The sequence below is a fragment of the Falco peregrinus genome, chromosome 3 (assembly GCF_023634155.1).
Source record: "Falco peregrinus isolate bFalPer1 chromosome 3, bFalPer1.pri, whole genome shotgun sequence".
NCBI classification, from domain to species: domain Eukaryota; kingdom Metazoa; phylum Chordata; class Aves; order Falconiformes; family Falconidae; genus Falco; species Falco peregrinus.
In genome coordinates this window covers 98,291,097-98,311,740 of record NC_073723.1, presented here as the reverse complement: position 1 = coordinate 98,311,740, position 20,644 = coordinate 98,291,097, and the positions used below count along the sequence as shown (strand labels likewise).

The 20,644-nt window shown below is 44.7% G+C and overlaps 1 long non-coding RNA gene across 4 annotated transcripts; it reads left to right on the top strand.

The window, feature by feature from the left end:
* The first annotated feature begins 4,132 nt into the window (after positions 1–4,132).
* On the top strand, positions 4,133–12,235 carry LOC114011941 (uncharacterized). 4 transcript variants are annotated; one of them, XR_003554087.2, is made up of 3 exons: positions 4,133–4,206; positions 4,289–9,083; positions 9,362–12,235. It is a non-coding gene; the product is annotated as an uncharacterized LOC114011941 (long non-coding RNA). The 4 variants fall into 4 exon arrangements; XR_008746662.1 differs by having other exon boundaries at positions 4,157–5,691; positions 7,896–9,083; XR_008746661.1 differs by having other exon boundaries at positions 4,160–8,048; positions 8,738–9,083.
* The last annotated feature ends 8,409 nt before the right edge of the window (positions 12,236–20,644 follow it).

The following is a 20,644-nucleotide window of genomic DNA, read 5'->3' as shown; positions in this document are numbered from 1 at the left end:
AGCCAAAGCTCCTGGTCTGCAAGGAGCTCATAACATCACGTAACTTCAAGGTGAAGCGCCGGCGGGAGCCCCTTGGTTCAATGCCACCTTCAACAGGCCGGGGAGGTAAAAGCTATCGCGGTTTGAGTCCCCCAGTTCCCTGCAAAGGGTGGTGTGAGCCGGGCTGGGGCTGAGGAGGGGTGCTCAGCGCCCCAGCTGAAGGAGGTGCTGGGTGGTGCAATGGTGTGAAAACACAACCTGGGACAAGTCCAAAATCTCGGTGGGAATCGTGATTCCTCTCTGTGAGAGTGGGATGCAGGGGAGCCAGAAGAGCTGGTTCTCCCCTGTGCTCAGAGATGAGGAGGAGGTTTCAGTGTGACCTGCCAGGACAGGGACTGGCTGGGGGTGAACGGTCAGAGCGCTCGAGCATACACCAAGTTCCTTAAAGAAAAAGGTCAAGCAAACAAACCCTACAGCCTTCCCAGAGCTTAACAACAGGTCACTTGCTGCTTTCTTGCCAACTAAAATGCAGGATCCTTTCCAACCCCTTGGAGGCAAGAGGAGGGCGCGACACAAGTGGGAGGGGGCTCAATCTGCCCCGAAAGCTGATGCTTTTCTCTGCCTTCATTTTGTCCCTTGCCTGAGCGACCTGATTTTAGCCCGTCCACTATTTGCTGACCTTTCCTTCCTTATTCCTGCAGCCTCTCCTGTTTTCTCCCTCTTTCCATGCCATGTCAGGAGCACAAAGGGCACCCTCTCCATCTGCAGCAGCAGGAAATTAATCAGCATAAGTTAATCTTTCCTCTTACCATTGAGGTACCTAAACAAAAATTACTATGGTTACCCTTTCAGGGTCACTTGGTGGTTATGATGGGATTAACTAGGTGTGCTTAAGTGTGAAGGTGTTTGCCATCTCTATTTTTATCTGGTAGTTGGTGTCTAGCTTCTCTGTGTCTTGAAAGCAAATCAGTGCAGGTAATGATAGACAGTAACGTGGCAACTTCTTACATAAATAGACTTGCCGGAGCCAGATCTTCCTCTCTTCTGCCAGAAAGCTGTTTGTCTGAGGAATCCATGCATCTGGCACCAAATTCCAATATAGCGCTACAACTGCGGGAATTACAGAGACAGTGCCAGCTCATCTGAAGAGACAGTATTTGTTTTCCGTGTTTAGAACTATAAATAGTCAATAAAGGACTCTCATTCAAACAGTATTGATGATTGAAGTAAACCAGCCATGGAGACACAGCCAGAAATTAACTTCTGATCTGAAGCCAACCCAACTCCTGCTTCAGAAGCTGAAGTTCCAAAAGGGCAATGCAGAAAGCACGTGCCCAGCAGCAAACCAGCCCTGGCGATACACCACCACACCGGGTGGCTGTGTTTGACCTGAAACCTGTTTGCCTATGGCATTGTTTGCAATGGAATTTTTTAAAATACCCGCAGCCCTGCTGTGGCTGGAGCAGCTGCCTTCGTACACCGCCACTCTGAGATCCGCCGAGTGAAGCAATACTGAAACGTCCTGAGAGCATCCTGTCCGGGCAACACGCTGCCAACACACGTGTTACTCTTGAAGGGCAGTTGCAGGATCTTTGCTTCATGCACTGAAAGTGATGCTTTGTCACCTTGTCACTAGGGCTCTCCTGCCCTGGGGGACACATGCATTTGAACTTCCCCAGGGGCTGTAGAAGTAAATGGCCACGGTTCTCCTACTCCCTGAGTGAACAACTCCTCTGCTACAACAGGAGGAAGAGGAGGGCTGAGTCTTTCTTCCCTGATCTTTTTAAAAGGAAGACAGAGAGAGAAAAAGAGAGAGGATTGCTCAGTTTCTGCTTTTAATAATTGCTAGCCCCTTCTTGGAGGAGTCTGGTAGGAACGATAGGTATGGAAAAACTTTTGGAAGGAAAAGGAGAGATGCAAATGCATTGCCACAACGGACACTGTTGCCTGAAAGACCATAATATTGTATCATCTTGGGTAGGTTACCAAGTGCCTGAGCAGTGGCATTTCCCCCTCATATCCTGTTCTTACTGGAAGGATTTCCCTCAAAATCCACCGCCCTGCCCTGCAAGTCAAGGTTGTTACCGCAAGCGGTAGTTTCTCCGTGTGGCAGGGAGCTCTCTAGTGATGGAAATAGGCAGAAGAACACCAGGAACAGAGCACGGGCCAATGGATGTAAAATTAGCAGCATAGCTGTAACTCGTCCTGAAAATCATGTCCTTGAGCCAGAGGGGAACATGTGACTGGGGAAAGAGGAACCAACAAGGGCAAGGAACAAGTGACAGGAAGCTAAAGGACAACTCCCCCAAAATCAAATACATTGCTGAAGTTTTTAATAACAAATGGCACCATGTCATAAGCTTCTTTCCTTGCTCTTTCCTATGCAAATGCTAAATTAACAACCCCAGGCTGCCAAAACCTCCTTTATCAAATACCGGTTACAGCCACAGAGAAACTACATTGCTTTGGCGGTGCAGATACAACCCTCGCAGCTAAACCTCAGCTGAGTGTTTCCTCCCTGGGTTTCTTCTGAAGACTCAAGTCCTTTACGATTACACTGGGGCACATTTTCCCTTGGTGCCTGTTCTTGCCCAGGCTGGCTGTGAAAGGGATACAGCACTGCTGTATGAAACACCCTGCAGCTTCCCCCCCCCTTACCACGTACCTACTGAGTATTATCCATGCACAAGGTGATACTTCCCTCTTAGGACTTTTTCCTCATTCCCCCACACAGCTGCCAACTCCATTTTCTACACCACAATACCTTTCTCCTAAGTAAGGTCAATTTGCATGTGAAAAATGACTTTGGTAAAGCATCTTATTCTAGTAAAATGGGTGTATTCAAAGAAAAAGAGCTGGGTATCTTAGTGAAAGGATATTTTCCTTTGTAGCTCTGGCCAGTTTATGAAAATTATGAGAATCATGTCTCCAGGTTTTATGTACCCTCAAAACAGACTGAGACATTCACACAGGCACACACAGTTGTTGCTTCAGTGCAAACATGAAAAGTTTCACTCGCAGGAAAAGGCGTTTTCAGAAAGTTTTGCAGGTTCTTAGACAAGTAGCTGTAATTGAAACTGTTCTGCAAATTCAGTGATAATTCCCTCTATTGCCAAACCACCACCAGGTTGAAACTTCACCTTCAGCTTCTGCACAGCATCCAGTGCAAAGCTCTTCTACCCTGAGTTACATATTCTGCTGCACATTTTGTTACCTCCTCTCCCATCCCACACGGCACTGTCTTGTTTTCGAAGATGTAATGTTCTGGCTTCACCATAGTCTTCTGCCCTCTACAGCCACCAATTGCTTCTACCTGTAATCTCCTTGTTCCCCCTCCCCCACAAAACCCTGCCCTGCTGATCCCCCCTGGCTCAGTCTCGTGCTTTAAGTTGTCCTTTTCAGGAGTCCTGAGTTCTTGAACCCAAACCCCAGGAGCACGCCAGCTTGCTCAACTCTAAATCACCTTCTGCCTGCATGCTGCAATATTCTTTGCTATGCAGCAGTATTTTCCCTACTCTTCATTTAATCCAAAACCCCAAATGCCTACAGTTACCTGTAATCTTTTGGTTCTTCCTACAAATTGCCTGTCCCACCTGATCTTCTGCTTTTTTTCACAAAGGACATTGCTGCATTTTTTAAAACATGAGATGGCACAGTGTGGGCACTTGGATCTCTGATGACCTGAGTATGAAGGAAGCAAAAGACAGCTGGCCTTCCAGATGTGTTGTCCCAAACCAGCGATGGTGCTGTACCTTTCTGAGGAAAAAGCCAAATAGGGACCTAAACTTCAGTCAGTAACTCTGGGATTTTGCTAGTTTTGAATCTACATGTCTGTAGCTAACTCGTCCCAGAGAACAAAGAATGTACAGCAAAGTTTCCTGCAGAGTCTCCAAGTAAATGAGAGTTGCTAATTGTTTAATCCTCCTAAACTTCTGTTTGCCTCTGCTCTAAGTGTCTTCGCCTACAGCAAACTCCAGTCCAGGCTGGAATTTTTAATTCTTAGCCATCTGCTAAGTATTTTTGTGATACATGTATTTCCTCTTCGTGATCTTACAAGGTATCACAGTTTGCCACAAATGCAGACCCAAGTCCAAGGCCAGCATTCAAGCTCTCTAGACTTTGGTCCTGGCTTTTATCTGTAAGGGGCACTGAGGTGGAACCAAATAAACCCCCAGTGTGGGAGTTCAAAGTTGAGGCTGCCATCTGGATTAGGATCTCAGCTGCACGGTTTGGGCATGTCTCCTGCTTTTGTTAAACACTGAGACATGTTCTTTCCCCCTGACACTCATTCTTTCCCTCTGGTTTGTAGGTTGAAGAATCAGGTAATTACCACCCTGGGGTTTCCATCCTCTGGAAAATGCTGTGCCCTCCTACAAAAGGCAGGTCTTCCTCTTCAAACAGAAGCGCTCATGGTAGGTGGGTTATCTTTGCTTCTTGCTTTGTGTTTGTTTCTCTGTAAAATGAACATTTCTTCCAGAGCTGCTTAGGGCTAAGGGAGGTGAGTCATAAGCCTCATTTTACTGTGCAAGTCTTTACACGGACTTTAATTAGGATGAGAGACCATTTACGCTCTGAGCTTCATTTTCCTTATCCCATCAAACAACACGTTGCCATCAATGCTGCTATGACCAACTAGATTCCCAGTTTCTCCAAACTACTGTTAAACCAGATGGATGGTGTAGAAGGGGCATATCTGAGGTCCTGTTTCATGGTGACAGCAGCAGAACAGAACCTTCATCTCAAACATAAGGACTGATCCAGTTTTATCTTTGTCTGGACATGTCCCCTGCTGGCAGTTTCCTTGGTGCAAAGGCAGTGTAACGCCAAACTGCCACCAGGAGTAGCTGGCAGAGATGGAGTGTGGCAGCCTCTGCTGCTCCACCTGGACAGTCAGGCTTCTTTAGCTGTACAATGGCCTTTGAGAAATAAATGTCTCCGGTTTATGAAAATTAAGCCTCAGGTTGCTCACGGGCTCCTTGCTGGTTACTAATCTGGCTGTCGTTTGGGTAAAGCTTGAGGGAGGACCATCATCTCCAGGAGCAAAAAGTCCTGCTTTGCCTCCTGGCAGGTTTGCAGTGGGAAAGGAGCGCTGGGAAACCGCAGGGAAAGGACCTGGAGCCTTATTGCCGGGGTAGGTGAAAGCAAAGCAGGGCATTTGGAAAAGGGTCACAAGAGATGAGCGTACCAGCCCTGTGTGGGGAATGTGCTGTGGGAGATGTACCACACCATGGTCCCGAAGCTCAGAAAAATTTGTCCAGATGAATTTTTTGTCCAGATGAAGCAGGACACAGGGACAGCAGCATCACCCCCCTCCATAGCTTTATCAACAGATTGGTGGAAATTGAGTGAGGTGGCTACAGAGACTTTGTGTGCACAGGTACATGTATATAAGACTGCTGGTCCTGGTGCTACACTCCTGCTTTTAAAACACTGTACAGCTGCTCAGACAATAACATTTGAGTGATTTCATCAGATCTTTTCCCTTTTGAAAGCAAATGATTTAAAAATCATAAAATGTATTTGACATTCTTGATTGCATCCCAAATCACTGAGCTAATGAGTTAAGAGTCTGAACAACAGCTCAAGGAAACCAAATGAAACGGTGTATTATTTACAGATGACAACTGCCCAGAAAATGGAATGGGCACCAAGGAGCGAGATGGAAAAAATCCGATCCTCCTCATTAAACTGCTCACTCTTTAACAACAGATGGTATGTTTGTGGGTGTTTGCCATTAAGAAAGTCAGGGCCCTGGACCAAAGGGAAAATATAAGCCACATTTAACTATTTGCATATGTTGACTTCTGGAATCATTTCCAATCAGATATAATGTTAGACATCATACACTGACCCCTCGGTTTTGTTTGCCTGTGCTCTTTCATTTGTTTGTCATTGTTTGTCCTGTGACCCAGCATGACAGCAAAATGTTCAGTATTGTTTTACTGTAAATGGCAAACAAGCTCGGACAACTACTTAAAAGAAAGGAGAACTGCAGCTCATGGAAGATTTTCTATAGCAGAGACATTTTAATAGAGGCAGGAGGGAGCCTTTATTATGTCTGCCTCTATTCAAATAAATAGTAATTTATTTGCCCATATGTTATGCCAATTTGCATCACTCAGAATTTATTTTAATGTGTTGCCTGCCTGTCTGCTTCAGACTGATGGAGGGTTTTTTTAAACCTCAACTAAAATTTTCTAAGAATGATGCTAAGGAAAAATAGGTTGTTTTGCCATTCTGAAAACTCCTGCCTATGCAAATCTCTTGTGTGTGTACCATCCAGATCATTGATACCTGTACTCACATATATATATGCATCTCTGTGTGTGCAGGCATGCACGCATGTGTGTGTGTGTGTATATATGTATAATTCAGTTGTGGTTATTTTTCTTCCTACCTCATTCAAATGACTGAGACTTGGAGAACGTGTTAGTGTTATGGAAGGAGGAGAAAAATGACTTTATGCTTAAAGCAGCCATCCTCAGCCCTGGAGAGCTGGATTTGAATTCTGCTTTTACGTGGAGTTCCCACATGATGCCAGCCATGGGATGTAGGATGCTTTTCCCAGCTGGTTGTCAAAACACATCTACACTGCGGACTGCTGTTCTAAACCTTCATGGCAGCTTCTGTGCTCTCCTAGGAGTACCTCAGCAGGCCAGCACGGTGCTGCCTGGCACCTCCATCCAGCAGCACCCCAGGTCTTCTGCCCCCAGGTCCTGCTCTGCAGACATGCAGCACCAAGGTCAGAGAGAAATTGCATTTTGTAACTGGATTTTCAATCAGATTGACCAAAGTCAGATTACATCTGAACCCATGCTCTAATCACTAGGCTGTTTGATTTAAGCATGTATGCCAAAATGGATTTCCCCCCTGCCTCTGTCAGTACACTGTCTTATCTATGCATTAGGAATTTCTTCTGTATGTTTTCTGCTGAGCTGTTTGATTCTTCTGACTATGCTACAATAGACTGAAATTGGTCTCGGATGCAGTGAGACATATTCCCCCTTCCACTCCATGGAGATAATTTTGCTGAGCTCTCTCTGCCAAGCATCACAGCCTGGACCCCACCAATGGTATTAGAGATGCTAATGGGCAAAAATTATGTCCCCGGTTATTTTGGTGAGGTTGCGTTAGTACAATTTACTCCAGAGTTTGGCTTATGTACCTCATGCTGTCACCACCAAAACACATTCTTTAATATTAGATGAATCCCAAAGGTGTTCCTGAAAGAATAAAAAAAATCAGCCATGTAATGTCTTTACTGGAAGCAGCAAAATTATTTCCATTACAATATAGTATTGAATCTCTCTCCTATTCCACTGTGAAGCAATGGGAAAATGATCTCATAAGCAGGATTTTGCTAAGGTTTTTTGAAACGTTTTTTGAAACAGCTTCACAGCCTTACCCCTGTCGCTGTCAAACTGGCATACTGTATACCTTGAAACGCCGTGCACTGCACAGCCATAAATCCCACATGGATTTATCCAGCAGGCTTAGCGTCATTAGCCCCTGTCATAGACAGGCAGCAGTGCTGAATGAGCACATAACTTGACAGAGGTCATACAAGGTAGCAGAGACCTTGCAAGAGAGCGCAGGTTTCGCAACAGCCGCCCGTTTTCTGAGCACTGCTGGATGAGCAGCCGGGGTGCAATGCCCTCTCGCTATCATTTCCTTCTGCCTTCCACCATTTCCATCAAGAATGCATCTGTGCACCAGCAAAAACCTTTATCAGGCATTTTGTTGTCTGGTTTCTGACCCAAACCAAGCTACCTGTCATTCTTCAGAGTCGTCGCCTAATCTCAGTGGGGTTGGTTTTAATATCATTGTAATTGTGTTAACGTGTTTGCTGAGCAAGCGCTCGTAGCCTGTGCTGACCGCTTGGAATTCAAAATTAGCACCGTAATTGCATTTCACAGGCTACCGGTCGATGGGAAATTTCACCTCATTTGTGGATTTGCATGTTCTGAAATAGGTCGGAGATGCAGATGGCTTTGAAAGAAGAAAAAAAAATGAAAAGGGTTGGAGTCAGGCTCCTATTTTGCTGATTAGATTAAGCGCCTTCTGACGGGGTGAGTGCTCACATCCAGTTCGGTGGTTCACTAGTGCTGAGTGAATCATCAAGAGTGTCTCTGGAATTTTCCTGGCGGGTGTTTCCTGGGTAGCTTCCAGAAGCGTTCATGCACAGTGCAGCGGGATGCGCGGGTTTGTTATTCTCTGCAGCTCCATCAGGGAGCTGGAAGAGAGCAGCAGATGAGCCTGACATCGGTGGAGTCTGAGGGCAGAGGAAAAACAGTTTTCCATTACCATGATGCTGAAGTTGTAATTAAATATAGGTGTTGCCAACTGCAAGATCTGTTAGATAACTGAGCAAACATCTCTGGGGAAGCGACCTTGGCCTGCGGCAATTTTCTCACTTCTGTGGACAGGAGGAAAGCTACCAAGGTCCCTAGTCAAGCCTTTCTTTGCTTATCATTTCAATCCCAGCAATTAAGGGCAGTCTCAGTAAGTTAAAGTCCCTCAAGGAACATGAAGAGGAGCCCACCCTGTTCCTCCAGTGTGTCAGCATGTTTTGAGGCCTATTTTCCCACATATTACGGTGGGGTGAAAGACAAATAAAAGCACTGCAGGGACACACAACCTACTTCTGCGAGCGCTTTTGTGCTGTGTGCTGTATGGGTTTGCCTTTTTCTGGCTTTCTGTTTTCTCTTTTACTTGCCTGCCTTCCTACACACCCACAAACACTGGATTTATCTCTCAGTTTAGTAACATCAACAAAAAAGAACCGAGTTGCTTTAATGACCAGCTATGTTGTTGGAGGAAGCCACCTTGCATGCAGCGCCTCCCGCCCGGTGAAGAGGCAGCACCGTATGGAAACCTGCCACAATGCTGCTTGATGCCACCTCCCCACTACGAAATGTGTTCAGAACTGTCGCATGGCCACGGTATCGCTGCAGACACGGCTGCACACCAGCCACGGGTATCTGGAGACAACTCCTGATACGCAGAGGCAAGACGTTTCCATATGGGCTGAAGGAGAACCTGCTGGCCACTGGCTGAACATGAGCCATGCTTATTAGGTGGCTGACCACGGAGTTCAGAGCTACGTAAGTACCAGAATTAAGGCTTTTAGTTTCCTATGTGATAAATTTACCTGGAAATGCCAGTGCTGCAATACCCTCTTTTTCCTTCCCCAAAGTCTCCAGGGGAAAAACCCGACATGATTTTTTCCTGACTGTTGTGCTCCTGCCTGTACGCAACAGACAGAGCTCATGTGAACAACCATGCATGGGGAAAGAACTTCCTGGGCAAGGCCTAACCCAAGTATAGAATTTTGTTGGTCACTCAGAAAGAAAATAGTAATAACACCATTCTCTTCTCTTAGCACATGAAATCCACCATCTAAGCTGAAATGGATCCGAATGCAGCGCGTGAAGATCTCTGCCCATCGATAGCACCTCTGACACACCTAAGCTCAGCCAAAAGCCAGAGGGTTTGGTGTGTGCTGGTTTATCTGTGCTCTGATTTTATGCTAAGCATTGCAAAAATCAAGAACTGATTGTTTATTTATAATTAAAGTGGTTTGGTTTTTTTTCCCCAGCAACGAATTTCTTAAAGACATTCAAATCGAGTGTACATTGAGATGGAAATGGAGGATTATTTTCATAAATACATCAATAATCCTTGTTAGTGGCAGCCTGGTGGCTTGCCTTGTCTGACAATCTGCTCACAGTGTATGTTTTCTTGTTTTGTTATTTTGATTCCCATTTGATTTATATATAGAAAAAAAAGTGTATCAATGAACAAAGAACATATCCGTGTCAAATGATTAAACCATGAGGTTGATATGAACTGCAAAACAATAAGTTGCTTTGAGTAATTCATCGTATCATCAGCCTTGAAGAATGGATAAAAACATCATACAAAATTCACAACAAAAGTTATCTAGGAAAAATGTGACATAATGCTGTCAGCAAAGCCATGTAGAGAAAAACTAAAAGGAGAGGGAAAAAAGGAAATTAAAAAGCAAAGTTGATGCTGCCTCTCAGGTTCTTCTGCCCTCGTAATTGTTTCCAACGGACTGTGACTACATTGTTCTTAAGTTTTTCAAGCTCAATTCTTCCATGGAGCAGAAAAGCAAATAAGACTATAATAATTATTCATGCTGTACAGGTATTCCACTGTGTTTAATGTTGTAGCTAAAGCAGATCAGAAAAATTATAGCTATGTTTTTGCCCATTTCTTGGAGTCAGTTTTTGATGGAAAGGATTCCAGCTCAGTGGTTTTTGGACAGAGGCCAGCTAGGTTTTGGTCTGCCGTCATACCTACAGAGCCAGCCTGCAGCAGGCAACCCGACAGAGCCCCAGCATCCCAACCCCTTGTGGGTGATTGTCACCCCATGAGAGTGGAATGAGACCTGAAGGTTTGAAGTCATATTTACATTCATGTGAGAACAAACAGAAGAGCTTGAAAATGAGATTACCCTGAAAGATACCTGGATGCTTTGACTGTATTAAAAAGTCATCACTGGCAGCCCTTATAATACATTTCCTTGAGAAACCAACAAGAGCTGGAAGAAGAAAGATAATCCTCATTTGCAGAGATTTGCTATTTTAAGGCTTTGTGCAGTCTGGAATGACTCTATACCCATGGCAGAGCCTGCTGGTGCAGTCATCCAGACTTTTGCTACAGGACCAGAGGTCTGGCTCAAAACTCATGCTAGTCTCATACAGACCAGTTATAATTGGTTTCTTTAAGTGGTGAATCAAAAGCAGCTCAACACGGTGCTATCATACCTCTAGCTGTCAGCTGCAGAAACTAGCTCACCTCGACCCCTTGGCCCGATGTGTCACCAGTGTGCCCGATGTGCCTTCTCAGTGCTGTCTGTGTTCAGAGTAACGACAAGCAGACAGAGTATGGAGAAGCTCTGATGCATGAAGCACAGAGCAATCATAAAGCACACAATGGCAACTCACACAGCAAATAAATCCCCCGGCCTCCTGCTGAAGAGTTAAGGAAACACTGAGGGTCTGAAGCAGACCCAGCAGAGTGCTCAGCTCATGAGAACTCTGGTCTCATAAAATATTTGGGGAATGGAGCGTGTGCAAGAGACAGGACAATAAATATCACTGCTTTTCCAAGAGAAATCCAATGCTTAACACAGGCAAAGTAACAGCAAATAGGATCTGCTTACACAGCCTACTCCCCAAAACTGGAGCTATCCTTCCTTGCACTGCAAAACATTTGGGTGAAGAAGTGGCAACGTCAGGGTTTATTGAGGGATATGAGAAGGCAGGGACACAGATACACACCATCACTCCTGCCACGTACCAGCGTTCAAGCCACATCAAACTCTTCATCCCCCAGAGTTCAGCCCGGGCAAGGTTGGCATCAGTGGTGCACGCCAGCGTAGCCACGGCTGGGCAGCCCTCGCTCTTCCGTAGCATCATTTCTAGGGCACCCAGCCCAGATTTTACAGACCTCCCTGCACAGCAAGTAACAGTGCTAACTGCTAATTTATTTATAACAAATTCCTCATTTATTTTTGGTTTTCAAATGCTATAGAGAAAGAGGGAATCAGTCAGCAAGACTGACACACAGCAAATACCTCCAGGGAAGACAGTGATCTGTGCCATTGCTATTGACTTCATTTGTCTGACTTGATTTGACAGTCCAGACTGCTTTTCTCCCTTCTGCGTTTTGCACAAGATGCATCTAGAGCTTGAATTCATCTGGTTTCATGCAGGGTGCCATCTGATCATCCCCAGGCATGTGGTTTGAAGCTCTCTGACGGATGGGTATAGGTCCAGATCCTTATATCCTCATTGGAAAGCTGGGGCATGTTTGATGCCTGTCTGGAGTAGAGCTTTTGGTGCAGTTTCTTTCAAAGGAAGCCTACTTCCCATGTGCCAAGCAATTTTGTGTTCCTGAAGTGGGAATGACCAGGGGGTTCATTTCAACACTACATTACTGTACCAAATAAAAATGCAGCTGTAGATGGAACAACAGATAAGGCATTTCATGTTACTAACCATACATACTGACCATGTGATCACATTGTTCAACCTCATCTATCTGAAAGAAAAGCAAATAACAAAAAAGGACTCAGATTAAGGACTATGCTCTTTGGAGATGTCTTTATTTCCCCCTGATGACATCTGTGACATGGGTGATTTGGAAATATTGTGGAGAAGCCTGAAGGAATAAAGACTAAAAAAAGCATGAAAATTACTTTAGTAATAAAGCATTCAAGAATCTCTCCAGAGCCTCTTGTAGTTTATGAATATTAATGGACTTTTGTGAATTTTATTATGTTTTACAGGCTGCAGCCTGTTTGTGAGAAGTCCTTGCTCAGAAGGAGTTAGGGCTAGAGGTAGAAAGGGGCAAGTGAATGGTACGCTGCCTTCCTTTGCAAAACCCCTGCCAAGGATGTCACAGCCGCCTGTTCCCAAACAGCACAGGGACTGAGCTGGGATGTGGTCCAAACAGGCACATCTACACCCACTTTCTTAAAATAAAGATAAAGCTTGCTTCTCCCATTAGCCCAGCATAACCAGCAAGTCACCTGCTTTCTTCTGTTTGGAAGTGTACAGAACCTAAAAGAGTTGATGCGCTAAGGAAAATGAAAAGGAAAATACCTCGAAAGAGGTATTTTTGTGATCACAGAAGTTGTGCACTGAGGCTCTGCACCGATTCAGGTAATACTGTACCCTTCAGTGGGCTGTCATGTCAAACAGGGTTTATTCAGCAGGTCTAGGATCCTGCCAGTCATTTCTCCGTCTCCTTATTCCATGACCAAGGTTTGCAAATAAATATTTCTCCAGCTTGTTGCTCCAACAAAAAACCCAGAAGTGCCCCAGAACTTTCCAACTACTTCCACCCGTATTTCTGAGCTGTGGTTTCTAAGGGCAGGAGCAGTTCTGTTGTCCTCTGCTGTTTACTTTTTTCTGTGGTCTCACTACAGCTGGCCACACTCCGAAATGGTGGGGTTCAGTAGAAATCTAAAAAAAAAAAATATATCCAGCTCTGAAGACTTCCATACATTTTTGCCCCCAAAATTTCTCAAATCTTTGGTGATAAGCTGGATAGGACAAGGGAGGGAAGAAAAAAAAATAGTTTTATCTTTAGTGGATGAACACAAAATTTCCATTTGACAAGTCATTTAGCTTTCAGATGTTTTACAACCTCTGTACAAAATCTGTCAATAATCAGATGCTTCTTTCTTAAACTGACTTTGCTGGTATTTTAAAAATGTTTAACAAGAAAGCTTCTTTTGAATGATAATTTCATCTGGGTCTTTCATCACATTTTTATTTGTATCCCATCCCAGAAGAGCAGTTGGGTGTTGCAGGATACTTTGATTCTGTTTCTGAGTTGGGATCTTAGTTATTTTATTCCCCATGGGAATTCAGAAATTCTCGAACATCGAAGGTTTGATTTTTTTGAAACATCAGTTATCAGAGTGTTCCCTTGGCCTTCTCCTCACTTCAGTGTCTGAGCGGCTGATTCCTCACCTGGCCATTTCACCATGCAGCCCACTTGGGAAGAAGGGAAAGCACCTGGCTGTGAAACAGAGGAAGAAGGCAGGCATCATACAAAAAAACTCCGATTTTTTTTCCAGAATAAGAGGAAGCAGATGAATTTTCAAAATGTCCATCTTTATCATCACAGAGAAAATCCCGTTATTTAAGATTATTTAAGATTCTCTGCAAAAAATGCTTCCTAATGACTAATTGACCTCTGCAAAACAACAATTGGTTTTGCAGAGGGATTTTGTGTGTGCTGTCGTGTTAGCCTGGGGTCTCAGCCCTGCTAAACCCAAACTCCCCGGTGCCCATGCTGCTTGCACCTAGACCCGAGTCAGCCACTTGGCTTTCCAGGCAGGAGCACAGTTATAAAAGACTCTTGCTCGTATATTACTGCAGGATGTGATTGCCTCCTTATAATTGGCTTCCTCTGGATCTAAAAGAAGGCAGCAGTGCAGCTGCAGAGGCACTGTGTGGGGTGAGGGGTCCGAAGGCAATGGGGCAGGCTGCGCTAGCGCTCGGCAGGAGCTCTGCTGCATTACGGCTGCTCACTGAAATGAATGAGAACAGTCAACACCAGCTCACTGCCTCTGATCTTGCTTGGCAGGTAATTTATGTGTTTCTGGCTTTTGTGTGCTCTTGAGCATGTCACTGGTGGACTTTTTGTGCCACAAGAGAAAGCAAGCTCCAAAACAGCTCCAGGTAACACCACACAATCCAGCATGTGGAAAACAGGGAAGGAGAAACGGCTGAAATCAATGACCTTTAAAACTTATTTCCAATGCTTAGCAGATCCTGCTGTGTTTTGTTAAGAATTGAAAGTGGCAGGCAGGAGTTTGGGCAGGAGTGAGCCATGATTCAAGACTGTAGTGAACACCACGTAAATCCCATATCCCTGTGCCTCCCCAAGCAGGATCAGGCCCTGGTGCTCATAGCCAGGTCCTGAATCTGTAGACATCATGAATTTGATCTCCATTCTTCCACAGCAAATGAATCTGTTTTGTAACATTCCAGAACCCCAAACACCCGTTTTAGAGCTAAATTCCTGAGTGCTTCTGTCCTCTTCCTTCAGAGGGCCCGACACGTCACACTGCCTTCCCTTACGAAGGCAATTACGCTTTGCAAAATGAGTATAAAATCCTGGTCCTGAGACAGTTGTGGTTTATATCCACTGAGCAGCTCTGCACAGTTGTTACAGGCGTGATGCTGAACTTGGAAGTTCTGGCTTCAGCCTAATTTGTCTTTTTACTTCAGGGCAATTCCTCCTCTCATCTTGCTTTTTTTTTTTTTTTTCTTTTCTTTCTCTTTTTCAGTTCATTATTTGTTTTACCCCATTCAGACTAAAAAGCTTTCAGGCAAATGCTGTCTCTCATTGTGTGTTTGTAAATGAGGCCCTCAGCTGAACTGCTGCACTTACAAGCTATTACAATAGCAGTAAGAGTAAAAATCAGAATATTTGCACATTATGGAAACACCAGTGGGCAAATCCAGTTCATGAACTTTAATGCTCCTGATACTTACAATTCTGTGTCGCTTCAGTTGCACGGAGCTACCTACACGTAGCCAGTTTTAACGTACCCATCCTGGCATAAGCAGTTTTCTCCCAAACTCACCAGCCACCAGCTCTTTTCTCGTCAGGATACACCCTACTGGTACTGAGCAACACCTCCAGGGTTGCACATGACATCGACTGCCTGGGAACTAGCAAAATTGCATCTTCCTAATCCTCAAAGCTTGCTTGAACAGATTTGCTGGCACCATGCCTGTGCTAGAGGACAGGAACATTTAAAATCACATAATTTTTTTTGGCTCATTGAAACCATTCTGTTGCCCTGTTTTTCCGTTGCCATTCAGCCTGATTTGCAAGCAATTTTCTCAATGGAGCACTTCACAGAGGTTGGGAGTACACTGTGCTCAATACTGCATTCTAGCCATAAGCCTCATTGGTGTTGGTTTATTTTCTGGCGCTGTCATCGTGCGAGTAACGCTTACCTTCCCAGGTTTTGGCACAAAACATTTCCTACTTAGTCATCAGATGCCCAGTGAAGCTTACTTCATTCAGACAGATTCTCTACTTCTTTTTTTATAGCTCACTTTCAGGATTCGTTTCTGCTTGTTAATGCAAGCCTCCGAGCATGCTGCTGCTGTGCATTTTTAAACACTTACCCAAATGTCATCTCTATTATTTCCAAACTCTCAGACTCTTTGGGGATAGCTTAGATGCAAATGAGCTGTCAAAGAAAGATTACTTGAACCAACATTCAGAATGACAAAAGGCTTACAGACTGCATGCACAGCACACGGCTTCCAGCTTCCCAGTCAGCTGCTCTTTGCCAAAATCAAGGGTTTATACACAACCCAAAAAACCCCCAACGTTCAGCTTTGTTACAACGGGGCACAGTTATTCTCCATCGAAAAATTTAGAGCTCTTAGATCTAGGAAAATTCTGATTTCCATAGCTTCTCAGCTGTTGCCCAGCTACTCATTCAACCCACACATGCTTTGTACCTAAAAATTCACTTCAGAGCCTGCTGTCCTCTGCACAGTGGGGTTGTTTCTCCCTATCACACACTTTTTGGGGTTGTTGCTCAGGTGGATTAGAAGAAAAACTGTACTCCTATTACTCTGTGCAGCAGCTGCCACAACAGAACAAGGCAGGACCTCTCCAAACGAGGGCCCACGTTCCAGAGGCTCCATCAGGAGATGCAGTGCAGCCCCTGAAAGCAACGGCACCGTTTTGTGGAACCTGGCTTTCCAACTGCAGGCGGCACCCCTGATTCTGCTGCCGTGACACACATTTTGCTGAAGAGCCGAGTTCTTCAGCAGGAAATAAGAGAGCCCCAGAGGCTGAGGAATTTAAACCAAATCCTGACCTGCTTTAACACCATCTCAGCGTTACACACAGGAGATACATACACTCGTGCACTCATTAAAATGGGATAGCAAGCCAAATTTGTCTCTGATACAGCTACTGACATCAACAGAAGGCCTGCAGTGTTTGAACAGCAGCTGTCACAATTTGTTCCCTGAATAATATTTAGCCAAAATTAAACCTGGATAGAGACAGCAGGTATTTTGCAGATATCCTGGCCTTGCAGTAAGTATTGAGCAAGTCCTGGAAAAGCAGGGTTTGGGGGTGCGCAAGATACACTTGGTTCTGATCTCCTGTGTCCGCTGAGAACTCTTCCCTCCCCATGCTGGCAGTGGCCTAAATAATGTCTTTTTTCAGCAAGGTAGTCAAATACAGTTTTAAAAGTAAATACACACATTGCACTTTTCATCTCAAAAGCCTAAAAAGTGCAGCTGGGCATTAATTAATCAGCAGAACATCTGTGCAAGTTAAAGGACTATTTCTACCCACTGTGTGGAAACTGAGGCAGAGGAAGTGGAGTATCTTATAAAAGGTCAAAAAAGAAGTTAATCACAAGAGAAAAGAATTTGCGTAATTGGTGATAACTGTGGGGTAAGAAATACTCCACATAATTGATGAAGATATGTTCTGTGTTTTTCATGGTTTATTCCTGCTGAGAGTTGCTTTTTGCCCCCAAAATGCTGCACCAAGACTGCATGTTGATCAGTATGTCATACCCTGTTGGTCCTCAGCCCAAATCACTGCAGTCTGTAACCCCTGCCAGCACATTTTTTAGCTTTATGGCATGAGAGCTGCAGGTTTGAAAATGGCCAAGGCTCTGGTGCACAGTATTGTCAGAGGTAACACTGAAGAAATATTGCAGTGTGGCCAAATTTACGTGCTGTACACTGTTGTCTTTCAGGAAAGTATTATTCAACTGGACAAAAGTGAGTCATGTCAACTGCTGATGCTGTTGTTCACAGCATCACAAGAAAAGGGAGGAGTATTTTTTCCATATGGATGTCACTATCCTTGGATGTGTGTAGTGGGGGAACCCTTAATATTTCCAAGCTCACAGATTCCTTCTCATGTCCGACACAGGGTTAAACTGAAGTGTATACTAGCACCGCCTCTCTGCCTGGCACCTTGCTTTGGAACCTGCCACTCATTTTGAGCATTCCCACTGGTCCCCTGTGCCCTTACATGTACACCTCCTGCTGCAGACTGAAATTGCTTTATTCTCTCATTTTATTCTTAATTTGCTCAGTGAGATGCCAGGGATGGGATCTTTGGAACCAGAATCATTGTTAACCTCACTGTCAATGGCAAAACAGAGGTGTGCAGCACCCCAAGAGGTTGGGCAGCGGATGGGGACTGAACCGCCCTGACTACACCAAGTGCCATGAAAGCACCAAGCTCTCCTTGGGCAGTACTAGCTGGGGAAGGGGGAGTGCAGGGTAGTTACAGTCCTCTCAACTTGCCTGGTTAAAATTTGCTCCCTTAAGAATGATTCATGCTGACCTAGAAAATGTAAGAGGAATGGATATGTCGGTTACCAGGTTACTGCTGTGCCTTGCAAAATCATGGCAAGCTCTTTCCTAAGGGATGAAATTTCACTTCCTGCCCCAAGTGATACTGTCCTCTGCAAGCACAGGGGTAACTGTAGTTTAAGTGGATTTAGTCGTCACAGCGCAGTTGAGACTGCCTACAGGGTGGAAAAGGCAGGAACATCTGAGGAAATAAAAGTCCCTTCTGCATAAAATGCAAAGAAATGTTTCTGCAGGAGCTCAGATTGCATCTCTCCAGCTGAGTGTTGGAGAAAAGTCAGCGGGCTCTTGACACCCCCAGAAACCTCTGCAGCCACATTGTCAAATCTACAAACAAGATTTTTATGTGCTGTGTTGATGAGAATAGCAGAATTTTATCTTTAAGGACAGAGGAAATACATTGGGCCCCAAGGTAGTGATTATTACTGACTTTAGTGTCAGGTTGTCACCAGCACAGAATGCTCTGCCTGTATTCCCAGGCAACCTGAAACAATAGCTAGGAGAACAGTGAAGCTTGCCCATTTGTTTACCAAGAGGTGATAACTCTGAGACTCAAAAGGGACATTAAAAATGTATAATCTGACACCTTGTCCACTGCCAGAACTCCTAACCTTTTGTCCTATATCCATCATTTTATAGGGGATTGTGCTCATTCTGGTTCAAAAGCATTGCAGCATAGCAGAAATAGGAAATTTGACAACTAGCAAAAAAAGAGAGGGAAGAATTTTTGATCTCAAATAAGTAGCACTAAAGCTGCAACACTGGATGTATTTTTTCTTTCCATACTTAAATCAATTCTAAAGAGGGATTTTCTAACTAATCTGCATTTGTTACAGAACTTGGAGGATTTCTGCCATTGTGCCACAGACCTAGGAGGTCACGTGGCAGAATTTAGGCTTTCCTCCCTACAGAGTATATCGGTTCTTTGTTATGATGGTGAAAGAAAAAAAGGACAATAAAAGGCTGAACACAGGCCAGGAAGGGCTATATACCCTGGGGCTGCAAGGAGTCATTTGTGGCACAGGTTTATTTGCCTTTATTCTGTTAACTTGTGTTACCAAAAAAATTGCCAGGTCTGCAGGAGGTGGAGTAGCATCCAATTAAGTGACTGACCATACCATTATAAAACAAACCAAACACTTATCACCTGAAGTGGCATGTATGCCTCCAGTGAGCCTGGAGAGATAGAGGGGCTCAGCTTTAAGGTTGTAATGCTTCTGGTTTCAGGGTTGCAGAGTATGAAAATGACAGAAATCATCTGTGTGGGAAATGTGGCAGCAAGGCATTGTACATGCGAGCTCAAAATCTGGATCTTTGTTTTCTGATGCTGCTAAAAATAGCATTACACATCCTGAGATCATATCTGAGGGAAAAAACCACTGAAAAAATGTGTAGGTCTAAACCAACAGATATTTCACAAAACTGCTGGAAGTTTTTTCTCATTGCTGTTGTTTTGGTTATAACTCAGAAGTTTGACTTGTAAGGCAACTTGGTATTTTGTTCACCAGAACACTTCTCAGTGATTTGGACAATGCCTGTACACTGATTTGAGAGCTGATGTAACAGGAGTAAGTACAGCGAGTCCTGCAAACAGTGCATTTTCCATCACTGCTGGCACCATCCCAGCTGTATTCAAAGCTTCCAGACCATGGTTAAGAAGAGCTGGAACTGAAGTATTTGCAGGTGAAGTGACCTGTGGCATGCTCGGCCTCGCACGTCCCCAACCTGTGCACAGCTTATGCATAAGAACTTGGTCTTGCATGTATGATCAGGCTCTTCCATTGCAGAGTGCGTGCTTGCATGCAGATACTATAAATGAGAGAGAAATTTGGTCAGGACCACAGGGTCAGACTTGCATTTCCCAGCACATATCACTTGCAATGTTGTTGCCCTTCACCAAGAAACGGTGGGTGCTCGTGTGGGTGCTAAGAGACACCTAAGTTAATACTACCACACAGACTGTGGGGTTTGCAGATGCTCAGCACGTCTGAAACCCAGGCACTTTATTTCGGTTGTATGCAACTGCCTTAGGGGTCTCATTTCAGAAATGCCACTTGCAAATTCAGTTCTAAATATTTTATCATGTCTATTCCCCTCAGAAGGAGCTGCGCAGATTAAATACAAAATGCTTGTAGAGTCCTCAGATAAGATGCACTACTGACACAGAATGTATTGTTAATTATGATTAATTATTATTATTCTGCTGGCTGACAGGCATCTGACTGACGGATACTTTCTAATCCCTATTCTCTCCCCAGATTTTCTTCCTAATTAGCGTCCTCTAGAACCTTCTAATCACACGCCACGCAAATGAACTGTGTGTTATTTACCCAAATAGATTATAGGAGATGGGGCGACTTCCTCTGTCACAAGCAGCGTGGAGAAAAAGAAACGGGGGGAAATGACACGATGCAAATCGTTATTTTCCCTTGCGGGAGGGCGAGCAGGGGCGCTGCTGGCACAAAGCGGCAGCGGCCGCGCAAGGGTAAAGCTGCCCCCTGCAGGTGGCTCTCCCGATACATCGCGACACGGCAGCTACCGGGCGGTTGAGATGGGGAGTAAATCGCTTCCTATGTTGCTAACAGATTATCTTCATCAGGAAAAAAAAACATAATGAAAATACACCCATCCAAACGGAATGTGGAAGATGTGGCGTCGTCATTTTCCCGCGGGAATCCATCCCTCCGTGTGTTTAAGCCCCGAGGTGAATGCAGGGGCTGGCTCAGCCTGCCCAGCGAGGTGGG